Source organism: Acomys minous (assembly GCF_964271855.1).
Source record: "Acomys minous genome assembly, chromosome: 15".
Classification (NCBI taxonomy): Eukaryota; Metazoa; Chordata; class Mammalia; order Rodentia; family Muridae; genus Acomys; species Acomys minous.
In genome coordinates this window covers 59,000,682-59,015,705 of record NC_140497.1, presented here as the reverse complement: position 1 = coordinate 59,015,705, position 15,024 = coordinate 59,000,682, and positions in this window count along the sequence as shown.

The following is a 15,024-nucleotide window of genomic DNA, read 5'->3' as shown; positions in this document are numbered from 1 at the left end:
AGGGTCTAGGGGATGTCAAACAACAAACCGTGACACCAATCTTTCCCCATTCTCATTCTGCCATGTGCAGGATGGCATCCCAGCAATGAGGATGTAGCAGGGAACAGAGCTACGTCTCTTTGTCAGTACAGATTGCGTTCTGAAGTGAGAACCAGGACAATAGACAGTTAAAGAATCAAAGGGGCAAATACGTCAGATGGTGAAGCCCTCGGAAGGCTCCATCTCGGAGATGTGGTGGGGAGGAGCCTGGTGGACGGAGGAGGTCACTGTCTGCAGGACACCTTCAGCTAAGGCCTCGCAGAGCAGAGAGAGGAGTCAAGGCCTAGATAATAAAGATTTGGACCAGCAAACATGTGAAGAAAGCAGATTCTTTCTTTCTTTTGTCCAAGACTATGATGACACTTAATTAGTAATGTAGCATTTCAAGGATAGATAATTGGTGATAGTAAAGAAACTAGAAAAAGTCAACAACAATGACTTATTTAACATTTACAGGCCTCTTACTATACTCTAATTAAGAAATAAGGCTGGTCCTGGTAATAAACTATAATTTACTGATTAATTCCATCTAATGTTATTTTTGTTGTTGTTTTAGACAAGGTCTTACTACGTATTCCTTCCTGGTTTGGAACTCACTAAACAACCCAGGCTAGACCTTAAACTCACGGTAATTCATTCTCCTGCCTCTGCATCCAGAGTGTTGTGATTACAGGTGTGGCACTCAGGGAAACATAGTGAGACTATCTCAAACCAATCAATCAATCAATCAATCAATCAATCAGTCAGTCATTCAAAAAATACATCAGCCATTAGCCAGTCAATCAATCAATAAATCAACCAACAAATCAGTCAACCAGTAAGTCAGTCACTCATTCAACCAGTTAATCAATCAATCAATCAAGCAAGCAAGCAAGCAAACAATCAGTTAAACAAACCGACTCTTCCTTTCCCAGAAACCATTACAATCTATAACTCCTCCGTTACGGGTGGGAGTTTGTGAACCCCTCCCCACTCCGTGCTAGAATGTGGACCTGCTTGGTTTTGTGCAGGTTGTATGCAGATAGGCCCAGATGCTGTCAATTTATGAGTGTGGTGGTCCCACCAGGTCCAGTAGACACCATGTTGTTTGGGCTCTCCCCAGTCTCTAGCTGTGTACTCTTCCATGGTGGTCTTCTGGATGAGTGTGGGTGAGAGAGATATTCCATTTGTGGTTGAATACTTTGCACTTAGACCAGGAGTGAATTGTTTTAACTGCTTTCCACTGCACAAAGACTTTCTTATGAGGATTGAGAGCTATACTGACCTATGGCTAGGGAGGTACAAATTTAGAGGGCGGTGGGAGTCTCTTTCCATTTAGCAGAATAATAGTAGCAGGTTAACCTCAGGCCTGTGAGCTCAGCTACCATAGATAGGTTCTTGGTCAGATTTACAGTACCAGGCATGTGTTTCTTCCTGTGGATTAGGCCTTAGATCAAATAAGGATGTGACTGACTGTCATTATAACAGGCACACACTACTGTACCCATGAGTGTATCTTGCTATGCCAGTCATTATTAGAGGTCTCAGCATTCACGGTGGGGGAAGATTGTTGATGGCTTTTCTCTCCCAGCAGCCTGCACAGCACCTTCCAGTACTATGAAAGCTGGCCAGCAAGGAAGAGACTTCCTGTTTCTTGCCAACCTGATGCCTCCATCTACAGTGACCACTGTGTGTAGTGTCTTCAGGTTCTAGTGGGCAACCAAGAGCAACGGCAATAGTCTGTATTGGTTTTTTGGGGGGGAGCAGATGTCATTTTAAAAGAGTATTTATTACTTTTATGTGCATTAGCATTTTGCCTGCATATATACCTGTGTGAGGATGCTGATCCCCTGGAACTGGAGTTATAGACAGTTGTGAGCTGCCATGTGGGTGCTGGGAATTGAACCCGAGTCCTCTGGAAGAGCAGTCAGCGCTCTTAACCACTGAGCCATCTGTCCAGCCCAAGGCATCATTTTTTTAAGGCCTTTCACCTGATGAGCTCACTATTGCGGGTGAGGTTATAGCCCCTCCCCCCCCACATAGGCATCATTCTTTCTTTCTCTTCCATATTTACCCCACTTTGTACTCCAGCATCATAGTTACTTGCTGAGTCAATGAATGCTCTCCTCTTCTGGCCTCCCCCCACCCCTGACTCCCCCCCACCTTCCCCACCCACTAGTTTCCCCCCCACCCCCACCCACCACCATGCTTTTCATGTTTTATGGCTTTATTGCTACCCGGACTGGGTTGTTCAATGGTTGCCTCCTCCAACAGGAGGGAAAGACATATGAAAAAGGAAGTATAAGGAAGCACAAGAAAGTACCTCTCCAGTTTTTTTTTTCACTGAGCCTGGAAATTGCCCATAGCAGAAGCCCAGTGGATGGATGGCTCTACACCAAAATATTTGGCCTCCAGTGGCTCACACTGGCCAAGTTAGAACCACTGGTCCAGAGCTCCCAGTGTCGTCTCAAAAAAAGAGAGACCCTGTCCTGGCCTTTCACTGGGCTCCAGTCCTCACAGCTGTCTGTGGAGGGTTGCCGAAAAGGATGCTATTGTAGACCAATGGGAAAATCATCTGTATCCTCGTGGGTCCCTGTGGTCCTTTCTTTTGGTACCTGACTTAGAAGCGGAGCATGCAGAGGGCCCCGAAAACTGTGACTCAGTTTGTTCCGTTCGTTTCAGCCATCTCTCTTTTAATTGGCTATTTACAAACTGTTCAGTCAGACATCCTGCCCTGCCTCCTCCATTGGCTGGGGACAGGGGTAGATGTGGTTTATATTAGTGACCTGGAGAAAGTTCATGCCCTCGGGGAAGAACGTGTCCATGAAATGGCAGCGTGATTAATGGTTTGTTTATAGCACTGACAACCAGCCTGTCAGGACCCTCCAATGGCCTTTGATGTAAAACACACCGAGAGGCCCTGGGACCTCCTTATCTCCTCCGAGGAGAGAAATCAGAAAGGAAGAATGGAGGGCCACAGCTCACACTGCTGGCCTTCAGAGGTCTGAATGGTTAAAACAGATAAGGGCTGGTGATGGGGCGGGGCGATGGGGACCTAGAGGGTGGATGGTATCAGCAGGGACTCCCTGGGGTCTTTCTCTCTTTCCCCCTCCCTCTCTTTCTCTTTTCTTTCTCTCTCTCATCTTGGTCTCTCTTGTCACCCCAGGTCCACACAGCTCCCTCAAGCCTCACAGATGAATGATCTCTCCAGGAATAAAGTGATGGGCATTTAATTTCAGAGAGCCAGTGGGTAGGCAGTAGCAAAGCCCTAGTATGGAGCCATTAATGATAATTTAAAGCCCTCTGGAGCCTGCTTGAAGGAGCCATGTTTCTTTAAGAGAACAGAAGAATCTGAAATGACTCCCAGTCGCCTGGGCCAAGGGATGGAGTTTGCAAACAGGCAGCCTACGGGGCTGAGTCCAGCTCACAGCTGTATTTTGTTTGGCGGCCGAGAGATGGACAGCTTTGTAGCGGTTGCCAGTGTTTAACAATACGATTTCAGTTTCACATAAATGTTCGAATTCCTTCTGCCTCCTGAAAAACACTGGCGATCTGAAGTCACTGGGTCTGTACTCCCTCATGGCAACGAGGCCTGAAAAGATGTTGGGCTCCTTCAAATGAACCAGACCTGCATCCATTGTCCCCACCATGTGATGAGCTGTGGCTGTTGCACTTTCTCTCTATAGTTAAATGGTTGTTTCTTTCATTCCTAGCTTACTGGGTGCATTTCGGGTGGATTATTTAATCTAAATTGTTTGAATCAGTAAAAAACGCCATTTTGTTAATACAACGGGCAGGCCCAAAAGAAGCTAACAGGATCGCTATGATGTTTATGGGAAATGCCATTAAGTGCTTAACTCAATGCAGGCGTGAAGTGAGACCTTCCATTAAGTAAAAACACCCCCTAAGTCACTGGTTGGTTTTAAAGATGTCATTTAAAAAAATGAACATTTTAGAAAAGCTTTTTACCTTTATTTCTGAAGACCCTTTGGCACCTCAGTATTCTAATGCAGCCTGGGGTCTGGATATTTTAACTATGGGTAGGTGTTTGTGTCTGTGTATAGGCACGAAGGTGCCCACAGAGGCCAGATGTGGGTGTCGGAGCCCCTGGGGCTGGAGTTACAGGTGCTTCTGCTACCACCTGACAGAGGTGCTGGGAGCTGAGCTCCAGTCTTCTGAAAGACAGGTCTACATTCTTAAACTGCTGAGACGTATCCCCAAATGCTAATTAAAGAAACTTGGAAGCTGAGTGTGGGGGCTTATGTTTATAATTCTAGTACTAGAGAGGTTGAGGCCGGAGGATTGTCATAAATTCAAGGCCAAGGCTAGCTTGGGCTACATGGTGAATTCCAGGCCAGGTTAAATTACAGACACACAGACACACAGACACACAGACACACACACACACACACACACACACACACACACACACACACACACACACACACACTCCCCTCTCCTCCCAAGAACACTGGCTTCACATGTTCTGTGCCTTCTAAAATAAGAATATGAGAACTTGGAAAATTTTCTTTCTTACTTCAGGATGGGTAAGTGACGGGCCAGCTAAGCAAGCAAGTGGACACAAGAGGACGTAGTCTGTAACGTGTCATGGGAAGATGGCCTCCCACAGCCCTCTGGCTGCTGTTTCTAGTCTCCTGTGGGAAAAAAAACTGAGGCAAAGGTGAGCTACAGCCGGTCTAATGAGTCATAACCCATAGCGAGACACTGGTGGCCTCAAGTCTGTGACTTCTGGCAGCTTTCTGTTTGCCTTTTTATTCCACAGTGCCTCAGCTGCTCCCTCCCAGCCTGCAGCCTGGGAAGCCGGAGGCAGAGCTTGCTGCAAGGCGAAACACACACAGTCGCAATCGGTCTTTCTTGTCCCCACGACGCCTCACGTGGACGCAAGAGACAGATGGGTTTGTTTGGAATCATATTCACCCTAGAATGATTCCAACTCTTTTTTAAAAATATATTTTATTAATTTATTCATATTACATCTAAATTGTTATCCCATCCCTTGTATCCTCCCATTCCTCCCTCTCTCCCATTTTCCCCTTACTCCCCTCTCCTAAGACTGTGACTGAGGGGGACCTCCTCCCCCTGTATATGCTCATAGGGTATCAAGTCTCTTCTTGGTAGCCTGCTGTCCTTCCTCTGAGTGCCACCAGGCCTCCCCATTCAGGGGACATGGTCAAATATGAGGCACCAGAGTTCGTGTGAAAGTCAGAGCCCACTCTCCACTCAACTGTGAAGAGTGTTCTATCCATTGGCTAGATCCGGGTAGGGTTCGAAGTTTACTGCATGTATTGTCCTTGGCTGGTGCCTTAGTTTGTGACGGACACTTGGGCCCAGATCTGCCCATCCTAATGTTCTTCTTATAGGTTCCTAGGACCCTCTGGATCCTTCTATTTCCCCATTCTCGCATGCTTCTCTCACCTAGAGACCGAATAGCATGATTTCCAACTCTTAATGATTTTCTTTCTCTACTATTTCCCTAGCAGAAGGAGCTCGGCCCTTCTGAGTGCAGGCCTCTGGGATGTCACTCGCTGCTGTGCCGCCACAGGCACCAGTTCCAATTGGCTGCAAGCAATGGGCACATCATACACAGTTGTCATCTCATTCACCAGCAATGGAGATGGGTTCAAGTCTTATCAAGTTCTGAACATCTTGTAGGTTAATGGGTTACATCTCCTGAAGATGAGCACATAAGAGACCTATAACAAAACCCCGGGAATAGAAAGAAACGCAATATGCTCTAGGCTGCAGGTAAAACCGTGTGGTGTCAAGTAGCTGGCGGTTCATGTGAGCACTGATTTCTGACACAGGTAAGAAAAGAAGAGCCAAGCTGAGAGTTTGTTGATATATGTGTCCAGTAAAAAGTGGGGAAAGAGTCCCTGAGCATCTGCAGTGTGACAGGTATCATGAGCTGCAATGGCAATGGATGGCAACAGGATGACCAAGGCTGCAGAGATATGCTTTGTGCGGGGATCGAGGATATAGCTAGCACATAATGACAGATCCCTCTCTGGGAAGGATTCTGGGGTCAAGGGCTGACATGCTTTAGTGGCTTCAAAGTAGCAAGCACCCCATGGACCAAAAAAATTCTTATCTACATGGGGACCAGTCGCACAGAGATGATTCCGTGGATGGCGTACATCCTGGAGGGTCAAAAGATAAGACTCTGTTCCGGATCTCTCTCTCTCTCTCTCTCTCTCTCTCTCTCTCTCTCTCTCTCTCTCTCTCTCTCACACACACACACACACACACACACACACACACACACAAACACACACACAGAGAGAGAGAGAGAGAGAGAGAGAGAGAGAGAGAAATACTATTCAGCCCCTGAGATAATGAAGTTGTATGTGTGTGTGTGTGTGTGTGTGTGTGTGTGTGTGTGTGTGTGTGTGTGCAGTATATATGTTCAGTAGATGCGCATGCCCATGTAAGTGTTCAGAGGCCAGAGGAGGCCATCAGATGTCCTGCTGTACCACTGTCCATCTTGTTACTTTGAGACAAGGTCTCTTACTGTACCTGCAGCTAGGCAAGTGGCCAGCAAGCCCCAGTGGCCTCTTGCCTCTTCTCCCTGCAGCACTGGAATTACAGGTTCATGTAGACACATCTGTTGTTTTACATGGGTGTCGGATTCAAACTCAAGTCCTCATGCATGCCTTATCTTCAGCCCCTGGGCCTGGAATGTTGATCTATAATCTGTACCAACTCACCTGGCCAGGTTCCTCATCTCTACTCATCTGCTCCACATTCTAAGAATCTCTTGGGGATGTAGATTTGGTCATATCCCTTCAGAAGAGTCTACTATGGTTGTTTTCCTAAAGGAAATGATCAGTATGTTGACAAGATAACTGAAATTCACATTTATTGCACCATTATTCACAATACTCAATCTATGGAACCAATTAAATGCCCATCAGTGAATGAGCAAAAAAAGCAAACATTGTATGTATAAACAATGGAATTCTATTCTGCCACTAAATAATGAGGGTCTGTACAATTGAGCTAGCCTTATCTCAAAGATGAAGGAATTGACTGACAAATATAAACCAATAGATAAACACATTACACAAATGAACTCAAGGGTCCTCTCAGTGGATGCAGAAAAAGCCATTTAACAAACCCCATATACCTTTATGATAAAAAAATCCCCCTCCCCAAACCCCCGCTGAAACTGGGAATTGGAGAAATGCATATCAATGCAGACATGGCTAAATAGGACAAACCTGTAGCAAACATCATGTTAAATGAAAAACATTTTGAAGTATTTCTACTAAAATCATTTTGTCCACTGCTATTGAATACACTACTTGAAGTCTTGCCAATAGCAATAAGACAAAAGAAGGAAATAAGACAGAAGTAAAGCAGTCAAACTACCCTTATTCACACTTATGATTATATTTAAAAATGAGTCTAAAGACTCTGCCAGGGCCTAGAGAGCTGCTTGTGCGGAGGCAGGAATACTGCTGCTGCAGAGGACCGAGGTTGCTCCCCAGTACCAGGCCAGGTGGCTTGTAAGTGCCTGCAAACTGCAATGCCAGGTGACCCAACACTTCCAGCCTTCACAGAGTATACCCCTGGCTGCAACACACACACACACACACACACACACACACACACACACACACAACTCTTGAACCACTAAACACTTTCATCAAAGTTCTGAGGCATAAGCAACTGTCTTTCCCACATACCAATGAAAAAACATGATGAGGAAGAAATCAGGGACACAGCCCTAATTAAATAACTGAAAAGTCTCTGTAGTAAAAACTTTAAAATGTAGAGAAGGAAATTAAAGAAGACTGTAGACTATAAAAAAAACTTTTACACCCAGGGATTGGAAGAATTACTGTTGTAAAAATGGGCATCTTATTTAGAACAAGCTACAGACTCAGTGAAATTACCATTAAAATTTCAATGATGCTCTTCACAGACACCAGGAAGTTAATCTTAAAGGTCAAATGGTATAACAAAAGATCTCATATACTCCAAGCAATTCTACATATAAAAAAGAATGGCAGAGGCATCACCGTACCCGATTAAGTTATATTACAGAGCCAGAGTAACAAAAACAGTATGACCTGGCACAAAATCAGGCATGTAGATCAACTGCATAGAACAGAGAACCTGGGCAGAGTGAGGCATACAGCTGTGGCCACCTGACTTTTGACAAGAATGTCAAAACTATACCCTGAAGAAAAGACAGTCACATGGAACCAGACACTGACACTGGATCAGAGCTGACAAGATGCATTCCTCACAGCACACTGGATGTTGACATCTTGCTTGGAGAAAGGGGTTGGAAAGAAAGAAGGAGGGATATAGAAATATATAGGGAAGATAGAACAAAAAGTAGATTAGTGAATCTACTCAACTTAATACCTCAACTATTACAAAGTATTTTTAATTCACTGGTATAGAATTTTGTACATAGATGCAAAATAAATTTAATTCTAGATACAGTGGGTAGAGAATTCAAATGTAAGATTATTCTTCATACACATTATATATATTTCTACTCTAATATGAGTTATTGTACCTCTATAAATCAATACTTCCAATGCTTTGAAAGTGCTATAGCAAGCTGTTTAGGAGAAATAAGTTATACAAATTAAATATTAGCAGATTAAATTATGGTCTTGTCAGTTGCTAGTCTACTTTTATCACAAGAATATACATCTCAGGCGCAGCAGATAGATATGACTCTATAGAAAGATAAGGTCTTCAAAAATCCCAGAGACATGCAGAATATGGCATTTAAAAATGTTTCTATCACTTTAAAGATTCATTGACAATGAGACAGGTTAACTCCTGACAATACTCAACCTACCTCAATGAGGATGCTGAGCATTAAAGAACCTCCTCATGGAAATGGCTTCAAATGTGGCAAACAAGCCACTGGGCAAAAGGTCCTCCTTTCTACCACAGACAGAATTCTTCCTTTAAAAAAAGGGCAAGCTTGGATGGAGGCAGAGTCGATGGCCAAACTCTGCCAAGACAGGGCAAGCAAGTCCTCAATAGTTCCTGCCTCACAAATATGTCTGTCAGATATATTAGGCCAGAAGGATGAAGAAGATGCTTCAATATTATAGAGTGTTTTGGGTGACTATTCAGGTAGCAAACTGTCTCTGTCATCTTCTCATTTGGAAAGCTACTAACCTGCATTCCCTGCATACTCGGGTAATTAAGTTTATTCCTTCTCAAGTCTCTGAGGGAGTTGAAGGCCAGGTAGCTTAGTTTTACAATGAAGCTTAATTGTTTAAGGGTTAGGATGTTTTTAGGTCTAGATAGGTGTTCTAAGTTGATAACAACAGTATGTGATGGAGATTGAATTACATTCAGAAATTTAGACGCACCAAGATAGGAAAGATGTATTTTTCAAGGCTGTCAAATAGCCAAAACACTAAAAATGTAACATTTATATAGTTCCTGATTGTGCCATGCTTGTTCTTGCTATAGGTACTCTATTGTATATATGTGTAATAATATAAATGTATATATAAATAAAATAAAATAAATTAGAAACAGTCACATCTACAAACAGGACTGGGAAAACTGGGCATCCACATGCAGAAGACAGAAGCTAAGATCCTGGTCTCTCATCCTGTACAAACATCAACTCCAAACGGATCAAAGACCATCATGTTAGACCCAAACCTGGTAGTCAAAGAGGGAAACACTTCAAGATATAAGCATAGACAATACTGCTCTGCACAGGACTTGGAGCTTCTCAGGAACAAATGCCGGCAACTGCAAAGTGAGAGCCACATATTAAGAGCCTTTTGCACAGAAAAGGAAACTGTAAACTGAACAAAGAGCCAGGCTACAGGATGGGGAAGAGTCTCTGCTAGTTACGTATCTGATAGAGGATTTATATCTTATATCTGCAAACACAACAACAACAAAATCAGGAAATGAAACAACCAGTCAATGAACAGGCTAAAGAAATGAACAGATAGTTCTCAAAAGATGAGACACTAATGACTAATAAACACATGGAAAAATATTCTGCTCCACCAGTCGTCAGAGGGATGCAAATTAAAACTGCACAGAGATTTCACTAGTCACTGTCAATCATAAAAACAAATAACAACAAATGCTGGCAAATATGTATACTGACCAACCATGCACCAGAACCCCCCAAACTATCAACCAAAGTTGACTTCTCCTTTGTTAAGTTGGTTCATCTCAAGCATTTGTTTTGTTGCAATGGAAATATGACTAACACAAAGCTCCTGAAAAGTATTAGGACAAGAAAGTTTAAGTCCTCAACCCAAAAAGCAATCTATAAAGCAATTGCCTCAAGTTAGCCACCCCAGTCTGTAGTCAGATTTCAAGACAGCATGATGCATGTAATGAATGCATGCAGTTGTGTCTGTCAGTTAAAATAAAGAATTTTAAACTATTTATTGTGTGTATGTGAATGCATGCATATGCACACATGTGCTCACATGCTACACTCTGTCTCTGTGTGTGTGTGTCGCTGTGTGTGTGTGTGTGTGTGTGTGTGTGTGTGTGTGTGTGTGTGTGTAACTTGTGGGAGTCTGTTATCTCCTTTCACTATGTGAGTCCTGGGAATAGCACTTAGGACATCTGTTTTGGCACCAAGTGCCTTAATCTGCTGAGCAAAGTCCTGTGGATGTTGCACCTTAGCTACTAAGTAGTTTAATAATTTTTTTCCTCATTGTGAATAGTGTTTCATTGTGCTATTCTATCTCTATTTTAATCTTGTGTGTGTGTGTGTGTGTGTGTGTGTGTGTGTATGTGTGTGTGTGTGTGTGTGTGTGTGTGAGAGAGAGAGAGAGAGAGAGAGAGAGAGAGAGAGAGAGAGAGAGAGAGAGAGAGAGATTTAGTTCACAGGTGATGAAACTACGAGGATGTGGAGGTGACAGATGGAGAGCCATTTGCCTTTCCTGGAGGCTCTGCCACGGTACCCTCCTTGGTGTGGTAACTACCTTTTTGTTGTTGGGACCTAACATCCCACAGGAGGGGGTTAAGGAAGGGAGAGTTCACTTGGCCTGTGGTTTGAGGTTAAACAATCCATCGTGTCAGGAAGATGGTGCAGCTGAGATGTGAAGGCACTGTTTATGTTACACACACAGTCAGGGATTAGAGACGTGGACCCTCTCACACCGTCTTCTACCTTACATCCATCACTATCCACAGGCGATTAGATGCTCATGTCCAGAGCGACCTAGGAAACCAACCTGGGCCATCAGCTGAGGTCTCAGGATTCAGTCTTCCCGCACATTTTAAAAGCCGACAGACGAATAATTCTAAACCATCCTAGCTTCCCCTACGAGTCTTTCCTACATGCTGTTTCTCAGGGTCCCCGGGTTTCTGTCCATGGCATAGAGAGTGCAGAGTGAGCTTTGGCAACTGGACAACATGTGGTTGTAAAAATATAGTTCATTTCACAGGGTTTGGGATAGCCTGAAGAAACAAAAAGGGAAAGCCTGTGGTTTCTGAGCACTCTAAGTTCTGAGTAGAAGGCCCTTTCACAATCCCATGCCTGAGCCATTCTTTCTGCCATAAAAGTTCCCAATCCATAACTGACGAGTTGCGGATCATGGGGAGACCTGACCTTAGTACAGCCCAAAGCCTCATCATGCTGAGGAATGCTCACGGGTCTCTCTCAGGGCACACACTTCCCCACAAAACGTGAATCCTGGAAATGTGTGAGTAATCCCAGGATCATGCCTTCGTGGGGGATGCAGTTTCCTATCTGACCCCCAGGATGCAGACCTGCTGCTTTCAAGCACTTCATCTCCTAGGGATGCATTTCTTGGTCAACGACTTAGTCATCCCCCCTGTAGCCAAGAGCACTCCGGGTCTGAAGCCTCCAGCTTTGCTGTCCAGTCAGGAAGGGCGGTGCCGCCCAGCCCCGGCTCACACAGGCTGAGTCACCATTGCTCTAGGGAAATAGCTCCTCGGCATTTTATTAGAATATGAATCTGGTAGTGGAGGTCAGATTTCAGCTCCGTTTGTAAAAGCACAGTGGAAAACACACATGTTGTTAAGCGTGAGGGTGGATATATGTGAATTTCTTTTCTTTGTTTTGTTTTGTTTTGTTTTGGGACAGTGTCTTGCGTAGAGTCCAGGCTGACCTTGGCCTCATAATCCTCCTGCCTCAGCTTCCCAACTGCTGTGTTCTGCCTGTCTTTTCTTACGCAATGAGACTAAGAACTGTGGAGGAGGTGGTTCTCAAAGGCCCAGGCATGAAGGACTTATGAAAGCAGGAAGCAAGTTTGCTGGTAAGGGTATGTCGAGGCCTGGTTAAGCTGTTTTCTTTTTTTAAATGTGTTTTTTAATTAAAAAGTTGAAGTTAGCATACCAAATGATGATTTAGTTATGGAATTTTGGGCACTTCTGTCACAATTTTCTTATTGAACTGCCTCTCCCACTGTCTTCTTTGCCTCCCCTCCTTGCTGTTCTCCCTCCCCCCCCCCAAAAAAAAAGTAGAAAAAAAAAAGAAAAAGAAAAAAGCTGTTTTTGGTCTGTTGAGTCTGGCATAAAGTCTGATGAGGATGAAAAGACAGGATCATGCCCTGGTGGTCGGCAAACATAGAGAAGTAGACTGTGTGTGGCCATTTTGGATTCTTTGTCACTGAGATTCCCTCCTCTTTACATAGCTATGAGAGAGAGAGAGAGAGAGAGAGAGAGAGAGAGAGAGAGAGAGAGAGAGAGAGAGAGAGAGAGAGGACAGAGACAGAGACAGAGACAGAGAGACAGAGAGACCATGTGGTCAGACTGCTCTGGTTGTTTGAGTGTGAAACGTTCATCTGTTGGTTCCTAGCTGGTGGTGCTGTCTGAGCTTGTGGGTCCCTTAAGATGTGGGGTTTTGTGGGAGGAAGTGGCCCACTGGGACCAGGGTTCTATAGCCTGCTTCCTGACTACAACACAATGTGACCAGCTGCCTACTACGCCTGCTGCCAATGCCTTCCTCATCATGAAGGCTTTATTCCCTCAAACTCTGGGCTAGAATTAGCCCTTTGTCCCTCCATTGCATCTTTTCAGCTATTTTGTCTTAGTAACAAAGAAAACCATAGCTCAGTTGTGATATGGCATCCATCAGGGACTCAGGGCACAAGATGTAAGCGTTTGGTGATGGGCTCCCACTGGTACCCATCACATGGCTGTGGGTGGTTGCCCACTGGCCCATTTACCCAGCCAGCATGTGACACCTAGAAGGTTCTGGGCCAGGAGACCGTGGTTAACCAATCAAGGGAGTGTCTGCTCCCAACGGCTTGCTTCCAAGTCCAGCAGGAGTGCGAATCAAGAAATGGGCTTTGACAGTGGAGTGCAGGCAGTTGCTAAGAGACCAGATGAAGAACAACCAAGCAGGTGGATGCTGTGGCTTGGGTAGGAAGGATCCAGTCAGGGCAGAGGTTGAGTGGAGAGTGCTGTGAGCTCTGGATAATTACAAATGACCAAGCTAATGCTTCCCAGGGCAAGCTACAGGTGCAGGGCCAGGGCCAGGTCGTGTAGAGCCTTGCAGTGCACTTCAGTGGAGACGAAGTTTTCATGAGAGAGAGATGACAGCTACTGAGCCACCCTGAAAGTGGCTGGCTTCTTAATTAGTCCTGGAGGTGGGGGAACCTTACATCAGCCGCTTGCTTTGAGAAGGTGACTGTGATGGCTGTTCTTGGTTATTGACTTGTTTACCTCTGGAATTAACTAAAACTCCCAAAAGGAGGGACATGCCTGTGAGGGATTCTTGCTTACCTTGAAGTGGGAAGATCTGCTTCTAACTGCATCTTTGAGACAGGAAGACACACATTTAATCCAGGTCTTTCGAGGTGGGAAGACCCACCTCTATTCTGGGCCACACCTTCTTTTGGAAGCCTTTGTAAGGGCGTGGGAGAAGGAAGTGTTTGCTCCTTGCCTGCTTGCTCTCTATTTGCTAGGAAGTCTATTCTCTCATTGTCATTAGAGCCTACTTCTCCAGGATCTGGTGTATACTGAAGACCAGCTGAGGCATCCAGCCTTGGGGACTGAGCAACTCCCGGAGTCTTAGACCTTCAGTTCAGAGGCAGCCATTGCTGACCTAGCTGTGGACCACAATCTGTAAGTCATTCTAATAAGTGCCCTTTCTATATACATAGATTCATCCTGTAAATTATGTTCTTCTCTGGAATCCTGACCAATACAGTGAAACATAGAAACAAGCATGTGTGTGTGTGTGTGTGCACACAGACATCTGAGTACACATTCACTCATTAGAACAGCTTCATCGAGTTATAACTTGTACATAACAGACTTTTCATGTTTCACATGTACAATCTCATGAGCTTGGACACCTGTCCACACCTGTGAAAATGCTATCACAATGTAGGCAAAAGGTTCATGCACCCACCACCTCTGAGAGCTTTTTCATGGTTCTGTTTGTTGTTATAAAGAGGGATTTGCCTCTTAACATGTTTTCAACCACACCATACAGTGTTAACTTTAAGCACTATATCTAATAGTAGATTTCCAGAACTTTTTCCTTCTGCACAACTCAAATTTTCCATCGTGAACAACATCTCCCCATTTCTCTTTCCTGAAGCTCTTAGCAAACACCATGTGACTCTCTGCATCCAGGAGGTCTACTGTTTAGATGGCTGCTATCTGTGGAAGCATGCAAGGTCTAGCCTTCTGCAACTGGCTTACATCATTTAGTGTGGTGCCTCCTAGGGTTCATCCATGTGTCAGAAATGGCACCATCACCTTCTTTTTCAGGGCTTAGTAGTATTCCACCGTCGAACCTTCACTCTTGGGCCATCATGGCACAAAGAAGCAGGACTCCCTGTGTCAACACATGGAGATGGGGATGAGAATGTGGGCACATTAGCCTGAGTCCGGCCCCCTTGGAAGCTGTAGTATTCTTTAACATGAAACTGACTCCCCAAAATACCTTTCTATAAGAGATACCTGCGAGAATCAGCTGATCACCCAGGATGCTTCACTCCAGCTGCTTCTGCACCTAAGAGGAGGATGTTGTGGAGTCAAGCC